General features: G+C 51.6%; 1 pseudogene; it reads right to left on the bottom strand.

The window, feature by feature from the left end:
* Positions 1-887: 887 nt before the first annotated feature.
* LOC123405316 lies at positions 888-10,231 on the bottom strand (annotated as a pseudogene).
* Between the last annotated feature and the right edge of the window lie 11,729 nt (positions 10,232-21,960).

Here is a 21,960-nt window from a genome sequence, read left to right as displayed (position 1 = left end):
GTCACGGTGGGGGTGTATCTGGGAGGTCGTGAGGACGCTTTGTTCTCGCGAGTGTCCCTACCCCCGAGGCATAGGCACTTGATTACGAAAGTCATTGGTGGACTATGTTGATTACCTCCGTCTCCCCCAGCGTGGAGCATAGGGCTTTCACTAGGCGTGGGATGGACCCCTTCCGTGTCCTAGGGGGGCCTTGGGCGTATACAGCCTCGGCTCATTATTACGTGAGAGTGTCACTATACGGTGTATCTGGGAGTTCGCGAGGACACTTTGGCCTTGCGAGTGTCCCTACCCCCGAGGCATAGGTGCGTGATTCCGTAAGTCATTGGTGGACTGTGTTGATTACATCCGTCTCCCCCAGCGCAAAGCATAGGGCTTCCACTAGGTGTGGGATGGACCCCTTCCACGCCCTCGGGGGCCCCTGGGCGTATAGAACCTCGACTCGTTATTACGTGAGAGTGTAACTTGATGAAGTAGGTTCCAGAAGGATTGAAGGACGATGCAGAGGTGCTACGGGTTGATGCAAGTCCCGGGGACGCTTCGGGAGCCCCATGCCTCACACGCGCGTGCCTCGCTCATGGTCCCCGGGCTCGTTCAGTGTGAGCCCTCGAGCGTGGGGGGAGCCCTCAGTGCTCGTTGGTCGGAGAGCTCGCCCAGAGTCCCAGGGCGTTGCCCCAACGCACCTCGCTGGGACCCCCATGTTCCTTCGTTAGTACCCTTGGCCATGCCCCCTGGCCAGGCTAGCCCATCTTGACGGTAATGGCGGGTACCCAAACACCTGCTGGTGACCAAACGAAGCCCGCACTGGCGAGACGGGAGTTTGTTCCACCCTTAGTCCCTAGGCGGGCATCACGCGCCCCAGAGGCAGGGGTAGGTTTACCACCCGTCATCTAGGTTGGGATCATCTGGCCAAGGACGATGGGCGTGTGTTCCGCCCTCAGTTCCCAGGCTGGGTCCTCTCGGCGTGGATAAAAGGGTGCGTCCACCCAGCCCCAGGCGAGAGGTCCACGGTCCCTAGACCCAGACGTCTGCCCGAAGCAGCTCCCGGCTAGCAGGTGTGCCCCGAAAGGATACCCGCGTTGGATGTCCTCGCGAAGCCACCCCCACGTGCCGCCCCCGCGGTGCTGGTCATACATGTTTGCGCGGGGGCTGCCCGCGGGGTCACATGCGTGTCTTCTGCCGCGGTGATGGTCTGCGCTGCTTCCTTCGTAGCCCGGACGTGTGCTGGCGCGGTGGACGTCAAACTGAGCGCACCTCCAGGGGTTGATGTTTTCGGACCTCCAGCACTCCCTCCTCTTTCCGTGAAGCACGCCGGAGGGTGCTGGCTGATGCCACCCCAGGGCGGCCGAATCCCGTGCCTCCATCAACTCCTGCCGAATCCCCAGTAGGGTTGGGCCTGAGTGGATGTTTGGACGCACCCGCATGGTTGCCCCGTTGTAGCCCCTGGCGATGTGGGTCGACGAGCGCGGCTCCTGCAGGGGAGGGCTTGGGTCTCGTCGGCGGCGTTGTGCCCAAGAGCGCGCTTGTGTCTGCCGGCACGGCGGCGGGCGGCTTGGCGGCACCTAAGCTCATGCACGACGAGGAGCACGACATGTATGTGCATCGCGTGCTGGCAGATTCTGAGGAGGGAAGGAACAGCCTGGACACGTGGAAGGGTCGGGCAACGGGGGGATGCCCTACGGTTGTTGAAGGCGGCAGCCCCCTACGCTCGTTGGAAGCTCGTTCAGTGTGAACGCCTGCCGTCGGGGTAGCGGAGCGTTGCTGGGCGTCTCGACCCGTTTGCTCTGTCCGCGCCACGCGGGCGACTTGCCTCTGCGCGCGGATTCGCCATCTCCCTACCATGAATGTGACAAGATGCAGCTGGCCGGGCCATCGGAGAGACCTTGACACGCCCCCTACCTGTCGCACCAAATGCCGGATTTCGGGCTCCGCAAAACCCTAAAGGTTCGAACTTAGCGGTGTGTACAAAGATCTTTCGTGGGCTCGCCTCACCTAGATTGCTACTCGTCGGGCATGGCAAAGAACTCACTCGATGGTGAGGAAGACACAGAACATGCCTATTTACCCAGATTCGGTCCGCTGGGAAGCGCAATACCCAACTCCTGCTTTGGTGGATTGCCTCTCGTGGAGGTTAGAGTACGAATTAGTACAGTGTTCGATGGCCTCTGGAGGCTGGATGGCCTCTGCATGGCACAGGTGGGTGAATGAATGGATCTCTCCCTCTATGAAGCAACCTATCATCCATATATAGTGGCGGCCCTGGTCCTCTTTCGTTATCGTTTCAGAGGGAAGGGTTCCCAGGGGTGCCGTCTGCCCTACTAGCGGGCGGCGACGACCTTGTTGCACCACAATGGAAACCTTTGGGAGATGCCCTCAGAACCCCGGTACGTCCATGCCCCCTTTGCACTAAAGGGGACACTGCGCTACCCTGTTGTTCGCTACTCGCCTGTCGTTCCTCTGCGTCACCCTTGACTCCTTAGGGCGGGCCTCACCTTGGAATATCTGCTGCTCCGGAGGGGTCCTCGGGTGGCCCCCTGCGGGTCTTGATGTTGTTCCTCCTCGCGAGGCTTAGATCCTCGTGAGGGCCTTGTCTTGGTTGGTGTCGGGCCCGTCAGTTTGCTTGATGAAGTGTGCCAACAGTGAGCCGAAGGCTGGCAGGTCTGGGTACCGCCATTCCGAGAACACCGATAGACACCCCCTCCGGAGGGAGCCCGAGCGACAACAGCGATAACAGGTAAGACAAGCCGCCTCGCTGCCCCACTTGGACCATGGCAGGAGGCCCTCACACGCGGTGTCGTTCGTCTTCTCTCTTGGCGTCCGTGAAGGAGGAGGAGGGCACGGAATATGTGTCTGCGCACAGGCGTCAGACGTTTGCGGTGGCAGCCCCCTTGGGCCTCCATCACTATCTGTCCATGAAAACGAGGATGGGCCCTTCGGGCATGTAATGGATTTGGGTGATCATCCTTTTTGTTAGTACTATTGTGTTTGATCGGTTTAGACACTTAGCTCGATGTGCTTGCAGCGAGCCTCTTTGGTTGTGAGGTGTGGTTGTGGAGTTCGAGGGGCTTGTTGCGCGGTTGGTTTCTCCTAGTTGCGGGTGAAGTCGCCGATGCTCTATGTCATCAAGCCCCAATCCCGCACATTTCCCTGCCGCCATGGGGCCAAGTGGCCTTGTGACCGGTGAGGCCCCTGAGGCGCGGTGCTCAGGAGCCCACTGGGATGCTCAATGTCACACCCTGCTTTCACTGCACTTCTTTTGTAATTCAAAAATTTAAGTTTATTAAAACTTTTCCAAACTCAATTATTTGAGTGCCATGGTTGTTGTTGTATGCTTGTATGCTTGACTGTGTCATATCAAAAACCATATTTTTCATAATGAAATTATGCTCAAAAACCTTTTTCTTATTTCTGGTTAATTCAAAACACAGCTTTGGGTTGCACTAAAAGTCTGTGATGGCAAGAAGTGATCTTATCCAAAGTTGGTGATTTGGTTCTAAAACCATCATAGCTCATCAAAACCATAAAATAATTAATTTATGAATTATTTTCCTATTTTATTTCCATATCCATTTTTGAGGCCAGAAATGATATTCCTATATGGAAAAATACTTTTTTGCCTTAGAAAAATGTGAGAAAATTTGGAGATGCTTAGAAGGACATATATTTTCCATACATAAGACTTTCAACCCATATTTATATTATAAATATTTGATTAAAACTATAAAAACATATTCTGTCTATTTTGACCTTTTGAAATATTTCCAATGGAAATATTCTCCATAAATTCCTAGAAAATTCCAGTAGATTCCCTAAGCCATATTTGGTGCCTATATAAAGTTTCACCTTCATCCAAGGTGCTTAAGGTCACCAAATAATTCCAAAATGCCTTCTGTTCAGTATGATGTTAGAGCAACTCTACATAGCAAAGTTTATCCAATGGAGCTGAAACTTTACAGGAGTACCTAATACATCAAATGAGGACTCCATGCGACAAATGGGATTTGTGGGACTTGATTTGCCCACACTCCCTTTGGAAGGAACGAATCTGGTCATTTAGGGATGTTTTCAAGTTTACAAAGCTAAACCTGTCCAATGGAGCTCAAACTTGGTGTAGCCCCATGATTTAGCACCAAACCCAGTCTTGTTAAGTTGCCAAGCCGGTGGTGGGGTGCAACCACCCCAAACCACTGTCGAGCACCTTCTGACAGTTGGGTAAAACCCCTTCTAACCCCAGCTAAACCGAATCCCTTTCTCTAAAACTCATAGATTAGGTGGCTGCATCAGTTCCTAACTCCACTCAAGTGGGCCCTCTCTGGTTCAAAGTAGAAAATCCAAAATCTTCAATTTGAGCTTTAGCCCAAGGCTGACATCACCTGTTTCCATCTCTTCCTTTGACAAGTCAAGGCTCCCACGGGACTCCAACGGCTAGGCATCTCCCAGCCAGTGCCTAGGACACGCTAGACACGTCCAACGTACCCGAGAGCGCGCCAGCATGCCGTGGCATGCCAAAGTTGCGCTCTGGGTGACTACGCAGAGCAACCGAGGCGGGGGCGACTCCCTCGGCCAGTTCCGGCCACCCCGCAGAGTTTCTCCTCTCCCCCGACAGCGTTTGTCCATCACGCAACCCCCGAGGGCCCTCCTTTCCTGCACTAAGAGCCGGTGCGACGCGTGCCCGTGCGCACCAGAAGCGCCAGAGGAACGCGGCCACGAATGCGCGCCACTCCTCTCCCCCCTCTCTTGAAGTGAGTCCTGGAGGTACAAAACCATGTCCTAAGACCGTGGTTTCATCCCAGCCTCTCTCTGCACCCCCATGCATGCCACGGTGGATCACCAGCGCATCCGATTCGGCTCACCGTCGCAGGCCTATTTATAGCCTCTCCCCTCGCTCCAAAACCCCTCACTCCACTTCACTGAGACATCAATCACCTCCCTAGCCACACCATGGAGAAAGCAGTGTTAGTGCTCGAGATCGACCGAGGCACCTCCGCCTCGGAACTCCGGTCGATCTCCGACTACATGTCGGTTCTCGCATCCCTCTGCCCAGCTACGCACTCCCGTGACCCCAGGAAGCTTTCCCCTGTTCCCCGAGCGAATCTGTGCCCGTAGCTGCCACCTCCACTGTCAACCGAAACCTCTCTGCCGCGGTCACCCCGTCCTGGTGAACCAGAGCCCCCCGTCGTTGACTCGACCACCAGCAGGTAGGCGACGACGAGACGGACCCATTCCTGTCGTTGTTAGGGCCTCAGGACAGCAGTAGCCACTTGTGTGCACCTCCTCCTCTCTGGCCAGAGGAAGGAGACGACCCCGACATGTGTGCCCCACCTATCGGTGGCCCATCTCTCTCTCCCTCGCTGCCCGCAGCCACTGACCGAAGGAGCCCGCGCGTCACGTTCAAACCTGACGGCGCGCGCGCCTAGGCAAGCTGGTTTGCTGGCCACTGGGCCGGCCCAATCCCAGGCCAATCCAGGCCAGGGTTTTTTGCCTTTTTCTTTTTATTTAAAATTTGATTTTAAATGATTTTTGTAAAACGAGTTAACCATTGAAAAATTATGATTCTTACACTGTTATTTTTCTAAAAATATGTAGTATTTAACAGAACCCTTGGATGAATTTTTGTAACAACTATTGTGTTTTATAATAATTAAGAGGGTTAATTTGGAATAGTTTTGCTTCTGTTATATTGATTTTAAAAATATTCTTTCACTAAAACCAGAGACAAATATTTTTAAAATAACAATATGGATTTATTGGAATTAAACAAGATTTTTAAAGTGACTTTGTGATCTGTTTTGGAGTGAGCTACTTATTGCTTTTTATTTATTACGACGATAGAAAACCCGTGTGACGAAGGAGTTGGACTTGAAGACCTTGAAGACCATGGACACTTAGCCGACCAAGGCAAGCAGCCCTTTGACCATGTTTTGCACATAAGTTATATTGCATGCTAGTCGAGAAAATATTTCCGTTGCATGAGATCATAAGCATCGATAAATCATTGAAGTGATGTTACCAATGGCTCCTCGAGAGCACCTGCATGTTGAACATGATCCTACCTCCTATGAAGGTCACGCTAATAACTTGTCGACAAGTAGAGCTAAGCATAGTAGCATGAGCATGATGTTGGTATAAATCAAAGGTTTATGAAAACCCCGTCGGGTGCCATTAATGCCCGAGGGTGATGATGAGTTAGGTGCCCACTTATGGAGAAGTGGTGCACCGGGTATTTTTCTGTGAGGAGTTTCGGAAATGGGTTATATTTATGATGTGTCGACCGTCCCATCCTTACATGTACGGCCATGTTACCCCTTTATGGGACGGGGCTTTGTTGATGACTCTGGTCGGTGCTAGCAAATAGTCACATACTATTTGGTTCTTTGAAGGACCACAGATGGAGGATCTGATGTTGGCAGTGGAGACAGCCGCACGAGAGGCGCTCGTGCCTCTGCGTGACATCCTTCGCGATATGGCTTACGAGCCAGCTACTCGTCACCTATGTTTTATCAAGGACGGGATTGGCGAGAGTTGGACACTCAACCCATCTTCAGAGGATGGGATACCACTAAGGTTTCACACCTACTTTAGCCTCTCCTCCGACACTTTGACTCACCTTTTGATCAAGGAGTCAACGAAGATTCGCCAAGAACTGCACCAAGTCAAGGACCTACTTCGCCTGGAGAAGATGAAGACCCACAAGGTCAAGAAGGAAGGAGCACCCGGGGTGTGATCAACCATTGCCTTCTGAGGAGGAGTACCACCGATTCAGGCCACTCCTATTCAGAGTCGCCGCTTGACCGTGGAAGAGTACACTAAGCTCCTCACTGCTTCGCCAACTAAGAGACGCCGTGATGGACCACTTCATTCTCCTACACCTCTGAAGGAGGAGAGCACCGATGTTGATGAAGACGAAGACCCTGCAAAACCCGCCTATCAGACCGAGCAGTCCGCCGCTTAGGATTACGGCTTAGGCAATTAGGAGTCTCCCCAAGCATAGTGAGTCCATGTATCGGTTCATGTGAACCATGAGTGTTGTGTGAGCATGTATGATGCAAGTTCCATTTCTTACTTAGGCAGCTTGTAAGCGACTACATCACTTGTTTTAAATCTCATGCAATAACTTTTCCCAAAAACCTTTGGTTTAATAATCGCACACTAGTACCACACCAAACCCCCCTTAATACAGCATCATCCCTTATGATTCAGGCCAATTCGGCATATTGACTTGTCTACTCCCCTGACACGATGGTGATTTCAGGTGCACCAACACCTTCGACAACCTCGGCGCTGCCTCTTCAGGTCAACAGTAGGGAACCGGAGGGGATGCTCAAGCTAGTGATCACCACGAGCAGCAGCAAGGCGATATTCCAGCGCCACCGCCTCCTTCAGAAAGCTTGACTATGGCTTAGTTCCTTCAAGCTCTCCGAGAGGAACGTCAAGCCAGTAATGCCGCTATCCAGCAGCTGCCTCAAGTCATGGGGAACAACCCGCCACAGAACGGGAATGACAACAGTCACACTACTCTATCTGAGTTTATGCGGACTACGCCTCCCATATTCACGGAGACGACTGAACCATTGGATGCCGATGACTGGATCCATACTATCGAAGACCTCCTCGCGCTGGTCAAGTGCACTGATGATCACGAGAAAGTCCTTTATGCTTCTCACTATATCGGAGGCACGACCAGAGCTTGGTGGGATGGGTTCCAGATCATGCGAGCAGGACAAGTCATGACTTGGGCAATGTTCAAGGAAGGATTCCGCGCCGCTCATATTCCTCCTGGAATGATGACCATTAAGAAGCGGGAATTCCGAGCCTTAAGGCAAGGTAGTGGAACCATTAAGTAGTATCTGCAGAAGTTTAACCTCCTGTCAAGATATGCACCAGAGGACGTCAACACCGAGGCTGCAAAAGTGGAATGCTTTATGGAAGGACTAGAACAGTCACTCCAGTATCAACTGGTTGTTTGTCAATGTCGGACCTTCTGCGATCTGGTTAATAAGGACCTTATGTTGGAAGATAAGCGTCGTGCAACGGACGACACCCGTAAGCGCAAGCTGATGGGTACTGGAGAACCTAGTAATCCGAACCCACGCCCATGGGAGTCAGCTCCAGCAAGACCCAGTTATCAGCAGCAGCAGTATAAGGCTCCAATGTTTTCCAGAACTACCAACCTCAGCAGCAAGTCAACAGCAAGCCATCATTCAACCCACCGAACAACATTGGAGTCAAGACCAACCTTCCAGGACAAGTTACACCCTGTTTTCACTTCACTACTTATGTAATTCAAAAATAAGAGTTTATTTGAACTTTTCCAAACTCAATGATGTGAGTGCCATGGTTGTCATTGTATGCTTGTATGCTTGATTGTGTGATCAAATAATCAAATTATGTTCAAAAACCTTTTTATTATTTCTGGTTAATTCAAAACCCTGTGTTGGGTTGCACCACAAGTCTTTGATGGCAAGAAGTGCTCTTATCCAAAGTTGGTGATTTGGTTCTAAAACCATCATAGCTCACCAAAACCATCAAATAATTATTTTATGAATTATTTTCCTATTTTATTTGCATGTCCATTTCTAAGGCCAGAAATGATATTCCTATATGCAAAAATACTTTTCTGCCTCGGAAAAATCTGAGAAAATTTGGAGATGCTCAGAAGGACATATATTTTCCATACATAAAACTTTCAACCCGTATTTATATTATAAATATTTGAGTAAAACCCTAAAAACCTATTATGTCTATTTTGACCTTTTGAATTATTTCCAAAGGAAATATTCTCCATAAACTCCTAGAAAATTCCAGTAGATTCCCTAAGCCATATTTGGTGCCCACATAAAGTTTCACATTGATCCAAGGTGGTTAAGGTCACAAAATAATTCCAAAACCCCTACTGTCCAGTACGATGTTAGAGCAACGCTACATAGCAAAGTTTATCGAATGGAGGTGAAACTTTGCAGGATATCCTAATACCTCAAATGAGGACTCCATGCCAAAAATGGGATTTGTGGGACTTGAGTTTACCACACTCCCTTTGGAAGGAACAAATCTAATCATTTAGGGATGTTTTCAAGTTTACAAAGCTAAACTTGTCCAATGTAGCTCAAACTAGATGTAGCCCCATGTTTTAGCACCAAACCCAGTCCTGTTAAGTTGCATAGCCAGTGGTGGGGTGCAACCACCCCAAACCACTATCGAGCACCTTTTGACAGTTAGGTAAAACCCCTCCTAACCCCAGCTAAACCCAATCCCTTTCTCTCAAACTCATAGATTAGGTGGCTGACATCAGTGCCTAACTCCAGTCAAGTGGCCCCTTTCTGGTTCAAAGTAGAAAATCCAAAATCTTCAATTTGAGCTTTAACCCAAGGCTGATAGCACATGTTTCCGTCTCTTCCTTTGACCAACCAATTCTCCCCCGGGACAACAATGGCTAGGCATCTCCCAGCCAGTGACCAGGACACGCTAGACACGTCCAAGGCACCCTAGAGCGCGTCAGCATGCCGTGGCATGCCAAACCTGCGCTCTGGGCGCGCTACAGAGAGCAACCGAGGTGGGGGCAACTCCCTCGGCTAGTTCCAGCCTCCTCCCGGTGTCTGTCCTCTCCTCGACAGCCTCTCTGCATCAGGCAACCCCCAGGGCCCCTCCTTTCCCGCGCTAAGAGCCGGTGCGATGCGTGCCCGCGCGCACCAGAAGTGCCAGAGGAACGCGGCCACAAATGCGCGCCACTCGTGTCTGCCCCTCTCTTGTAGTGAGTCCTAGAGGTCCAAAACCACGACCTAAGACGGTGGTTTCAAACCAGCCTCTCTCTGCACCCCATGCATGCCATGGTGGATCATCGACGCACCCGAGTCGGCTCACCGCTGTGGGCCTATTTATAGCCCCTCCCCTCGCTCCAGAACCCCTCACTCCACTTCACCGAGACCTCAATCACCTCCCTAGCCACCCCATTGAGAAAGCAGAGCCCCGGTGCTCGAGATCGACCGAGGCCCCTCCGCCTGGGTGCTCTGGTCAATCTCCAGCTACACGTTGGTTCCCGCGTACCTCTACCCACGTACGCACTCCTCGTGACCCCAGGAAGCTTTCCCCTCTCTTCCCCGAGCGAATCTGTACCGGTAGCTGCCACCTCCACTGTCACCCGAAACCTGTTCGCCACGTCCACCTCATCGTCGGTGAACCAGAGCCCCCCCGTCGTCGACTCGCCACCAGCAGGTAGGCAACGACGAGCCAGACCCATTACTGCCGTCGTTAGGGCCTGAGGACGTCGGTAGCCACGCCGGCGTGCTCCTGCTCCTCTCTGGCCAGATGTAGGAGACGACCCCAACATGTGTGCCCCATCTATCGGTGTCCCATCTCTCTCTCCCTCGTTGCCCGCAGCCACTGACCGTAGGGGCCCGCGCGTCAGGTTCAAACCTGACGGCGCGGCGCCTGGGCAGGCACGTTCGTTGGCCCGCCCAGGGGTTGTTACCTTTTTCTTTTTATTTAAAATTCGATTTTAATGATTTTTATAAAAAGATTTAACCGGTGTAAAATTAGGATACTTCCACTATTATTTTTCTAAAAATATATAGTATTTAACAGAACCCTTGGATGAATTTTTATAACAATTATTCTATTTTATAATAATTAAAAGGGTTAATTTGGAATAGTTTTGCTTCTGTTATATTGATTTAAAAAATATTCTTTCATTAAAACCAGAGACAAATATTTCTAAAATAACAATATGGATTTATCACAATTCAACAACATTTTTGAAGTGACTTTGTGATCTGTTTTGGAGTGAGCTACTTATTGCGTTTTATTAATTACGACGATAGAAAACCCGTATGACGAAGGAGTTGGATTTGAAGACCTCGAAGACCCCGGATACTTAGCTGACCAAGGCAAGCAGCCCTTTCACCATGTTTTGAACATCAGTTATATTGCATGCTAGTAAAGAAAATATTTCCATTGCATGAGATCATAAGCATCGTTAAATCATTGAGGTGATGTTACCGATGGCTCCTCCGAAGCACCTGCATGTTGAGAACGATCCTACCACCTATGAGGGTCACGCTAATAACTTATTGACAAGTAGTGCTAAGCATAGTAGCATGAGCATGATGCTGGTATAAATCAAAGGTTTATGAAAACCCCGTCGGGTGCCACTAATGCCCGAGGGTGATGATGAGTTAGGTGGCCACTTTTGGAGAAGTGGTGCACCGGGTATTTTTCTGTGAGGAGTTTCGGAAATGGGTTATATTTATGATGTGTCGACCGTCCCATCCTTACATGTACGGCCATGTTACCCCTTTATGGGACGGGGCTTTGTTGATGACTCTGGTCGGTGCTAGCAAATAGTCACATACTAGTGGCGAGAGAGATGTGTGGTCACTCTCGTGATGGGGTCGTGCCAGGTAGGGCCACTATGGCATTTTTACGTGTTACAGGCACACCGTTGGTACCCGCATGGATGATACTGTCCAGAGTCGGTGATCGTAAGATGTACATCATGTGGGCTGGGTACCAATCGAGTGGACCTCTTTGTCTAGTATAGTGAGGGGAAAGGCATTAATCGGGTACTTACCTCGGGTATATTATATACCGCGAGTCGTGGATGACACGGAAGTTTCCCAGATATCGTGGGTCCAACGTACTACCTCTTTAGAGTGTAAAACTATTCGAATAGCCATGTCAACGGTCAAGGATAGTTGGGTAATCCTGCTTAAACTACGTACAGTCGTTTCCGCGTAAACCAAGTGTGTGTGAGTTTGTGGTAAATGGTGTTATTATAAAACAGTTGATACAACCAAGTTTGGTGACTTGGCATGTCGGGTGAACCCCAAGTGTTCAGCCCTTGACAGATATGTTGATATCTGTAACCTATTCTTCAAATCAACATTTAGCTTATGTTGCCCATCCATGATCATGTTTATTTACAACCAAGATGTTATCCACCAAAGATGCATATTACCTGTTATCCTATCAATTGCATTATTCATATCATGGGCTGTTTGCGAGTACATTAAAAAGTACTCATCGGCTTCCCACTGGTAATACTATTGACCAGACATGGAAGGATCGGAGTTTGGAGAAGAGTGCCTCTTCAGAGACGGCCCTGCGAACTAGGACGCTTCCCAGTCAGAATGCATGTTGGTGTAGGCTAATGGCATGGGCACCTGCTTGTGAACTTGACCATTTGGTCATGTGATGTAATAATTCGGTACTTGGATGTAAGACTCTCAAAATTCAGTATATGTGTGTTCGGTGAGCATTGCTCTCTGGGATCACTGAGCACGCTTATCGGCGATCTCGTCTAGTAAGTCATGGTCCCCACACTCAAGTTGTCCCAAGAGAAATAGTTGTTGCAAGAAAATACCAAGTTTTGTTTCCTCTCCAGGGTGGCGCGCCAAGCCGTGAATGGGACTCTTGAGCGCGTATCACATGGAATGAGTATGTCGATTAGTCTATGAGTGCCACGCTAGGGTCCGGGCGCCAAGGCCTTGGCGAGGTGTCGGCACCATGCCCCCAGCCCCCGCTCGCGGGGTACAAGCGCGCGCGCGGGGGGGGGGGGGGGGGGGGGATGCTCGACTCAGAAGAAGAGAGTGCGCTACAAAGAACGGCCAAGAAAACAAGTTTTCGCAAAGACTTCATTTGGGAAAGCCCTGAGTTTGGTTTTTAAAATATCAGCGAATCCAAGCCAGAGAAAAGCAAACAAAAGCCGCGTCTGCCGCCTAATGTATTCACCGGCTCTGTCTCCCCCCAGCGCGGAGCATAGGGCTTCCACTAGGCGTGGGATGGACCCCTTCCGCGTCCTCGGGGGACCCTGGGTATATACAGCCTCGGCTCGTTATTACATGAGAGTTCACGGTGGGGGTGTATCTGGGAGGTCGCGAGGACACTTTGGCCTCGCGAGTGTCCCTACCCCTGAGTCATTGGTGGACTGAGTTGATTGCATTGCCAGTTGCGGGCATAGTCATTGGCGTACTGTGTGGATTGCTTCCGTCTTTACCCAGCGCGGAGCATAGGGCTTTCAATAGGCGTGGGATGGGCCCCCTCCGCGTCCTCGGGGGTACTTGGGCATACACAACTCGCCTCCCTATTACGTGAGAGTGTCAAGGGATGAAGTAGGTTCCGGAAGAATTGAAGGACGATGCAGAGGCGGTGCAGAGGCATTGCAGAGACGGTGTAGAGGCGTTACGGGTAGAACTTCCGAAGATGTTGGATGTTCCAGGCGTTCTGGATGGGAACTCCGTCTTGAGTATCCAGACGCATGGCGCCAGGCCTGCAGACATGGATGACCTTGAACTGTCCCTCCCACATGGGTGAGAGCTTACGCAAGCCCTCCCTAGACTGAACCCGCCGGAAGATGAGGTCGCCGACTTCAAGGGTCCTTGAGTGGATGTTGCGGCAGTGATAGCGCCGTAAGGCCTGCTGGTACCTCGCGGCTCGGAGGGCGTCCCAGCGGCGCGCCTCCTCTCCAAGCACGAGGTTCGTCCCCCGCGCAGCATCCTGATGCTCCTCATCGGACGCCATGACACGCGGGGACCGGTGCTTGATCTCATGGGGAAGGGACGCCTCGGCTCCGTAGACGAGGAAGAACGGGGTTTTGACGGTGGGCTTAGTCAAGGTGATGCGGATGGACCACAACACCAACGGGAGCTCGTCGACCAAAGCCCGGCCGCAAGCTTCGAGCTTCTTCTTGAAGCTCCTCACTTTGAGGCCCTACAGAACCTCTGCGTTGGCGCGCTCCACCTGGCCATTGCTCTGCTAGTGGGCCACCGGCGCGTAGCATACTTGTGTCCCTAGGTTAGCACAGTAAACCTTGAAGAGCTGACTGGTGAACTGCGAACCGTTGTCGGTGATGATGTAGTTGGGGACCCCGAAGCGGCTCACGAGGCCCTTGATAAATTTGACGGCCGACCCCGGAGGGATGGTGCGCCCACATGGTGAATTCGTCTATGGTGATGTGGAGGTAACGAAAGCCGCCCGCTGCCCGCGGGAAGGGCCCCAGTATGTCCAACACCCACACCGCGAAGGGCCAGGGAAGCGGAATGGTCTGGAGGCCTTGTGCGGGCCAGAGGATCTTCTTGGCGTGGAAATGGCAGGCCTCGCAAGACCGGACCAACTCGGTGGCGTCGTCCAACACCATAGGACAGTAGAAGCCTGACATGAACACCTTACCAGCGAGCGTGCGTGAAGAGGAGTGATGCCCGCAGTCCCCACCATGGATGTCGGCCAGTAGTTCATGCCCCTACTCCCCGGAAATGCATTGCAGCGCGACATGGTTCGGGCGCCTGCGGTACAAATCGTAGTCCCGTAAGTAGTAGGCCGAGGGTTGTCGTGCTAAGCGCTCTGCCTCCTCCTCCTTCTCTAGAAATTTGCCATGAAGTTGGTATGCCCCGAGTTCCTGCATCCAATTATCGACCTGCGCCTCCAAGGCCAGGAACAGTTGCGCCCCCAAGGCCTGACCGTAGTCTGGAGCCCCCGAGAGCGGTGCCGGGGGGATCTCCTCTCCGCATGGCACCGAGCCCGTGGGTGACGGAATAGCCGAAGGCTTGAAGAGTCGCTCCCCGAAGACGCCTGGCTCTTGAGCCTCACGACGCGAAGCTCTTTTGGCGATGTCATCCGCCTCCCTGTTCTCACCACGCGGGACATGATGCAGCTCCATGCCCTGAAAAAATTTCTCAATCTTTCATACCTCTTGCAGATACGCTTCCATGTACTCGTCCTTGAGCGTGTACTCTTAGTTGATGAAGTTGACGAGAAGTTGGGAGTTGCCCATCATGGTGAGGCGCCGGATCCCCAAGGCTGCCGCTGCCTTGAAGCCAGTGATGAGGCCCTCATACTCCGCTATGTTGTTGGAGACCTTCTCCCCACGCTGGAAGCAGAGATGCATGACGTAGAGGAGCTTTGTCTCCCATCGGGGAAGCGAGCATGGCTCCAGCCCCTGCTCCTCTGTGTCTGAAGGTTCCATCTACGTGCATGGTCCATCCATCCGGTGCCTCCTCACCGGGCCAAGGGACAGGGTCCCGTCCAGCTCCCGGGCCGGTGTGTCCATCCACTCCACCATGAAGTCAGCCAAAGCCGCTCCCTTGATGAGCCTGTTCGTGCAAAATTCGATGTTGAAGGCCTCAAGCTTGATGTTCCATTCGGTAACCCTTCCCGCCACGTTTGGATTGTGCATGATCTTCTCCAAGGGGTAGGCGGAGACGACCTTGATTGGGTGCCCCTGAAAGTAGTGGCGCAGCTTGAGCGAAACAACGAGGAGCACCAGAAGGAGTTTCTGCTACATGGGATAACATGAGCGTGCATCCCACAACACCGTGATGACGAAGTATACCGGGTGCTCGACCAGGACGTGCCCCCTGGGGCGTCGTGCTCCTCGGCGAGCTCAGGATGTTTGGGCGTCTCACGATCCGGAGGAGGGGCCGGGGCCTTAGGAGGATTGAGCATCTCATGGACCGACCCTGCGGCCTCAGCCTCAGGTCCCTGTGCGTGTGTGGCAATCGGAGCTCGTGAGTCGTGTGAGCCCCCAGACCCCGTGGGTGGGGGCCCGCCGGGGTTCTCTATAGTGGCACCCTTGCTGGTTTGCTCCTCCCTTACTTGCACCAATGCAACACTAGTGAAGTGGGGGTGGCAGCAAGCAACAGAAGTAGAGGCTTCCGTGGGCGGGGCACCACCATGACCGGTGGGCTCGTGACGTACTGCTTGAGTTCATCGAAGGCTGCGTCGGCCTCTAGGGTCCCTTCGAAGGCCCCCTTTCTTTTCATGATCTTGAAGAAAGGCAGGGTCCGCTCGCTGAGCATGGAGATGAAACGACCCATGGAGGTAACACACCACGCCAACTTCTGCATCTCCTTAAGGGCTGTGGGCGTGCTCATCTTGTCTATGGCGTTGACCTTCACCGGGTTTGCCTCGATCCCCCCGTGCGACACTAGGAAACCAAGTAGTTTGCTTGATGGGACCCCGAAGATGCACTTCTCCAGGTTGAACTTCAGTTTCACCTCTCTTAGTCTTGCGAAGGTCTCCTACAGGTCCTCCACCAGGGTCTTTGCCTACCTTGACTTTACCATGATGTCATCGATGTAGTTCTCTTCTTTCCTCCCAAGTTGCGGTCCCGGAGTGATATGCATTAACTGCTGGAAGGTTGCCCCGGCGTTCCGCAGTCTGAAGGGCATGCACTCGTAGAAGTATACTCCACATGGAGAGAGGAAGTCTGTCTTCTCGGCAACCTCCATCGCAATCTTGATCTGCTGGTAACCTGAGAATGCATCCAGGAAGCACAGGAGCTCGCACTCCATAGTGGAGTCCATGATCTGGTCGATGCATGGTAGTGGGAACGGGTCCTGAGGGCAAGCCTTGTTGAGGATCGTGAAGTTGCCGCACATGCGCTCCTTCCCGCACTTCTTCAGGATGACCACCAGGTTGGCCACCCACTCCGGGTAGCGCACCTCTCGAATAACCCCTGCTTCCTTCAGTTTGCGCACCTCCTGAGCGATGAATGCCTACTTCTCTAGGGCTTGCCTTCTTGCTTTTGGCTTCACCGGGAGCGTGTTCGCGCACAGCATGAGGTGGTTCTCAATGACGTCCCTCGGGAGCCCCAACAAGTTGGAGGTGCTCCAGGCAAACACATCCTTGTTCGCCTTGAGGAAACCCACCAATGCCTTCTCTTGGCCTTGGGGAAGGTTTGCACCGACGGTGAAGGTGGGTGCCAAGCTTCCTACGTCCACCGGTATGTGCTTTGTTTCCGCCCAGTCCTCGGAGAACAACTGGTTCTTCTTCACGGGCGCGACATCGGGGACGTCCCCAGGTTGGCACGCGCCACGGTCGCGGCCTTGTGGGAGAGCTCGAGTGCACGAGATGCATCCTTGACTTCTCCCACGACGGTGAGCACGCCGCCGCTCCCGGGAATATTGACGATGTTGTAGCCTTGGTACGTTGCTGCCATGAACTGCGCGAGGGCGGGGTAGCCGAGCATTGCATTGTACGAAAGGTTGATGCGGGCGATGTCAAACTCGATCTGCTCGGTGCGGAAGTTGGAGCGGGTGCCGAAGGTGACGTGGAAGCGAATCCATCCCACAAGAGCGACATATCCTGCCACCACCCCGGAGAAAGGCCTTGAAGCCGCAAGCTGCTCTCGGGTGAACAATAGAGCATAGAATGCCTCTACTGAGAGGACGTTGAGGCCCGCGTCACCGCCGATAGGTTCTTGGAGATGGCCATGCCGCGTATGGTTGGTGTCCACATCATAGGGAGTGTCCCCGAGTCAGTCGTGGCCTTGGGGTGATCGTCGGGGCCGAAGGTGATGTTGACCTTCGGCCATACGCGGTGTTCCCCGGGCTCGGGCCTTGGGTGTGCCGCCCGCTCGCGCTGTGGGAAGCGCTTGACGTGACGGCCGAAAGGTGGCACCTGCGATCCGCCGAGAATGCAAGCGACCATAAGGGCGGCCCCGTTCGCCCGTAAGATGTCCAACGCCGGGGACCGGCGGCTGTTGGTGGTCGCACTCGCCATGGAATCGCCGAGTTGAGCCTAGGCTCTGGCTGTTGGCATGGATTCTCTGACATGCGCCCCCTACCTGGGGTGCCATATGTCGGATTTCGGTCTCTGCAAAACACTTAAGATTGGAACACGGGGGCGTGTGCGGAGGCCACTTGACTGCCTTGGTTCGCCTGACTCTCTACTCGCTTGGGATGGTAGAGAACTCACTCGATGGTGAGGAAGACACAGAAAACAATGGTTTACCCAGGTTTGAGCCATTGAGAAGCGTAATACCCTACTCCTACTTTGGTGGATTGCCTCTCGTGGAGGTTGGTGGATGAACTAGTACAATATTCGAGGGCCTCTGGAGGTTGGGTGGCCTCTGTGTGGTGCAAGTGGGGAAAATGAATGAACTCCCTCCTCCTCTACGAAGTAACCTTTCCTCAATATATCGGGCGGCCCGGGTCCTCTTCCCTTATCGCGAGGGCGGGAAGCGATCTCATAATGGCCAATTTCGAAGGGGAACACGGGAACATGCTCCGCATGTCCAAAGGTGGTCTTCGTCTGTAAAAGTGGCTGGCGGGCGGAGATGGCCTCGTTGCATCAGAATGGAAACTTTTGGGAGATTCCTTGGGAACCCGTGTACGTACTTCCCTCCTTTGCCCGAAAGGGGAAACTGCAGCGTCCTGCAATCCGTTGCTTGCATGTCCTTTCCCCATGGCACCCTTGACCCGTGAGGTTGTGTTGGAATTATGCCCTAGAGGCAATAATAAATGTATAGTTATTATTATAATTCCTGTATCAAGATAATAGTTTATTATCCATGCTATAATTGTATTGAATGAAGACTCATTTACATGTGTGGATACATAGACAAAACACCGTCCCTAGCATGCCTCTAGTTGGCTAGCCAGTTGATCGATGATAGTCAGTGTCTTCTGATTATGAACAAGGTGTTGTTGCTTGATAACTGGATCACGTCATTGGGAGAATCGCGTGATGGACTAGACCCAAACTAATAGACGTAGCATGTTGATCGTGTCATTTTGTTGCTACTGTTTTCTGCGTGTCAAGTATTTATTCCTATGACCATGAGATCATATAACTCACTGACACCGGAGGAATGCTTTGTGTGTATCAAACGTCGCAACGTAACTGGGTGACTATAAAGATGCTCTACAGGTATCTCCGAAGGTGTTAGTTGAGTTAGTATGGATCAAGACTGGGATTTGTCACTCCGTGTGACGGAGAGGTATCTCGGGGCCCACTCGGTAATACAACATCACACACAAGCCTTGCAAGCAATGTAACTTAGTGTAAGTTGCGGGATCTTGTATTACGGAACGAGTAAAGAGACTTGCCGGTAAACGAGGTTGAAATAGGTATACGGATACTGACGATCGAATCTCGGGCAAGTAACATACCGAAGGACAAAGGGAATGACATACGGGATTATACGAATCCTTGGCACTGAGGTTCAAACGATAAGATCTTCGTAGAATATGTAGGATCCAATATGGGCATCCAGGTCCCGCTATTGGATATTGACCGAGGAGTCTCTCGGGTCATGTCTACATAGTTCTCGAACCCGCAGGGTCTGCACACTTAAGGTTCGACGTTGTTTTATGCGTATTTGAGTTATATGGTTGGTTACCGAATGTTGTTCGGAGTCCCGTATGAGATCACGGACGTCACGAGGGTTTCCGGAATAGTCCGGAAACGAAGATTGATATATAGGATGACCTCATTTGATTACCGGAAGGTTTTCGGAGTTACCGGGAATGTACCGGGAATGACGAATGGGTTCCGGGAGTTCACCGGAGGGGGGCAACCCACTCCGGGGAGGCCCATAGGCATTTGGGGGGGGTCACACCAGCCCTTAGTGGTCTGGTGGGACAGCCCACCAATCCCCTATGCGCCAAGAGAGAAAAAATCAAAGGAAAGAAAAAAAAGGAAGAAGTGGGAAGGGGGAAGGACTCCCTCCCACCAAACCAAGTAGGACTCGGTTTGGGGGGGGGGGAGAGTCCTCCCCACTGGCTCGGCCGACCCCTTGGGGATCCCTTGGACCCCAAGGCAAGGTCCCCCTCCCTCCTCCTATATATATGGGGCTTTTAGGGCAGATTTGAGACGACTTTCTCACGGCTGCCCGACCACATACCTCCATAGTTTTTCCTCTAGATCGTGTTTCTGCGGAGCTCGGGCGTAGCCCTGCTGAGACAAGATCATCACCAACCTCCGGAGCGCCGTCACGCTGCCAGAGAACTCTTCTACCTCTCCGTCTCTCTTGCTGGATCAAGAAGGCCGAGATCATCGTCGAGCTGTACGTGTGCTGAACGCGGAGGTGCCGTCCGTTCGGTACTAGATCGTGGGACTGATCGCGGGATTGTTCGCGGGGCGGATCGAGGGACGTGAGGACGTTCCACTACATCAACCGCGTTCTCTAACGCTTCTGCTGTGCGATCTACAAGGGTACGTAGATCACTCATCCCCTCTCGTAGATGGACATCACCATGATAGGTCTTCGTGCGCGTAGGAAAATTTTTGTTTCCCATGCGACGTTCCCAACAGTGGCATCATGAGCTAGGTTCATGCGTAGATGTCTTCTCGAGTAGAACACAAAAGGTTTTGTGGGCGGTGATGTGCGTTTTGCTTCCCTCCTTATTCTTTTCTTGATTCCGCGGTATTGTTGGATCGAAGCGGCTTGGACCGACATTACTCGTACGCTTACGAGAGACTGGTTTCATCGTTGCGAGTAACCCCCTTTGCTCAAAGATGACTGGCAAGTGACGGTTTCTCCAACTTTAGTTGAATCGGATTTGACCGAGGAGGTCCTTGGATGAGGTTAAATAGCAACTCATATATCTCCGTTGTGGTGTTTGCGTAAGTAAGATGCGATCCTACTAGATACCCTTGGTCACCACGTAAAACATGCAACAACAAAATTAGAGGACGTCTAACTTGTTTTTGCAGGGTATGATTGTGATGTGATATGGCCAATGATGTGATGTGATATATTGGATGTATGAGATGATCATGTTGTAATAGAAATATCGACTTGCATGTCGATGGTACGGCAACCGGCAGGAGCCATAGGGTTGTCTTTATACTAACATATGTGCTTGCAGATGCGTTTACTATTTTGCTAGGATGTAGCTTTAGGAGTAATAGCATAAGTATTACGACAACCCCAATGGAAACACGTTGATGGATGATCATGGTGTGGCGCCGGTGACAAGAAGATCGTGCCGATGCTTTGGCGATGGAGATCAAGAAGCACGTGATGATGGCCATATCATGTCACTAATGAATTGCATGTGATGTTAATCCTTTTATGCACCTTATTTTCCTTAGAACGACGGTAGCATTGTAAGGTGATCTCTCACTAAAATTTCAAGACGAAATTGTGTTCTCCCCGACTGTGCACCGTTGCTACAGTTCGTCATTTCGAGACACCACGTGATGATCGGGTGTGATAGACTCAACGTTCACATACAACGGGTGCAAAACAGTTGCGCACGCGGAACACTCGGGTTAAGCTTGACGAGCCTAGCATGTGCAGACATGGCCTCGGAACACATGAGACCGAAAGGTCGATCATGAATCATATAGCTGATATGATTAGCATAGGGATGCTTACCACTGAAACTACTCTCGACTCACGTGATGATCGGACTTGGGATAGTGTAAGTGGATCATGAACCACTCAAATGACTAGAGAGATGTACTTTTTGAGTGGGAGTTTAGCATATAATTTGACTAAGTTAAACTCTAATTATCTTGAACATAGTCTAAGTCCACTTTGTGTATATTTGTGTTGTAGATCATGGCTCACGCAAGTGTCATCCTGAATTTTAATACGTTCCTAGAGAAAGCTAAGTTGAAAGATGATGGAAGCAACTTTGTAGACTGGGCTCGTAATCTTAAGCTAATCTTACAAGCTGGAAAGAAGGATTATGTCCTTAATGCTGCGCTAGGAGATGAACCACCCGCTACGGCTGATCAGGATGTTAAGAACGCTTGGTTAGCACGTAAGGAGGACTACTCAATAGTTCAATGTGCAGTCTTGTATGGCCTAGAACCGGGACTTCAACGTCGCTTTGAGCGTCATGGAGCATTTGAGATGTTCCAGGAGTTGAAGTTTATCTTTCAGAAGAACGCCCGGATCGAGAGGTATAAGACCTCCGATAAATTCTATGCTTGCAAGATGGAGGAAAACTCGTCTGTCAGTGAACATGTGCTCAAAATGTCTGGGTACTCAAACCGTCTAGCTGAACTGGGGATTGAACTCCCGCAAGAAGCTATCACTGACAGAATCCTTCAATCACTGCCGCCAAGCTATAAAGGCTTTGTGTTGAACTACAACATGCAAGGGATGAACAAGTCTCCCGGCGAGTTGTTTGCGATGCTCAAAGTCGCAGAGTCTGAACTCCGTAAAGAGCATCAAGTGTTGATGGTGAGCAAGACCACTAGTTTCAAGAGAAACGGCAAAGGCAAGAAGGGCAATTT

The sequence above is a fragment of the Hordeum vulgare genome, chromosome 6H (assembly GCF_904849725.1).
Source record: "Hordeum vulgare subsp. vulgare chromosome 6H, MorexV3_pseudomolecules_assembly, whole genome shotgun sequence".
NCBI classification, from domain to species: domain Eukaryota; kingdom Viridiplantae; phylum Streptophyta; class Magnoliopsida; order Poales; family Poaceae; genus Hordeum; species Hordeum vulgare.
This window is presented reverse-complemented; position numbering and strand designations above follow the sequence as displayed.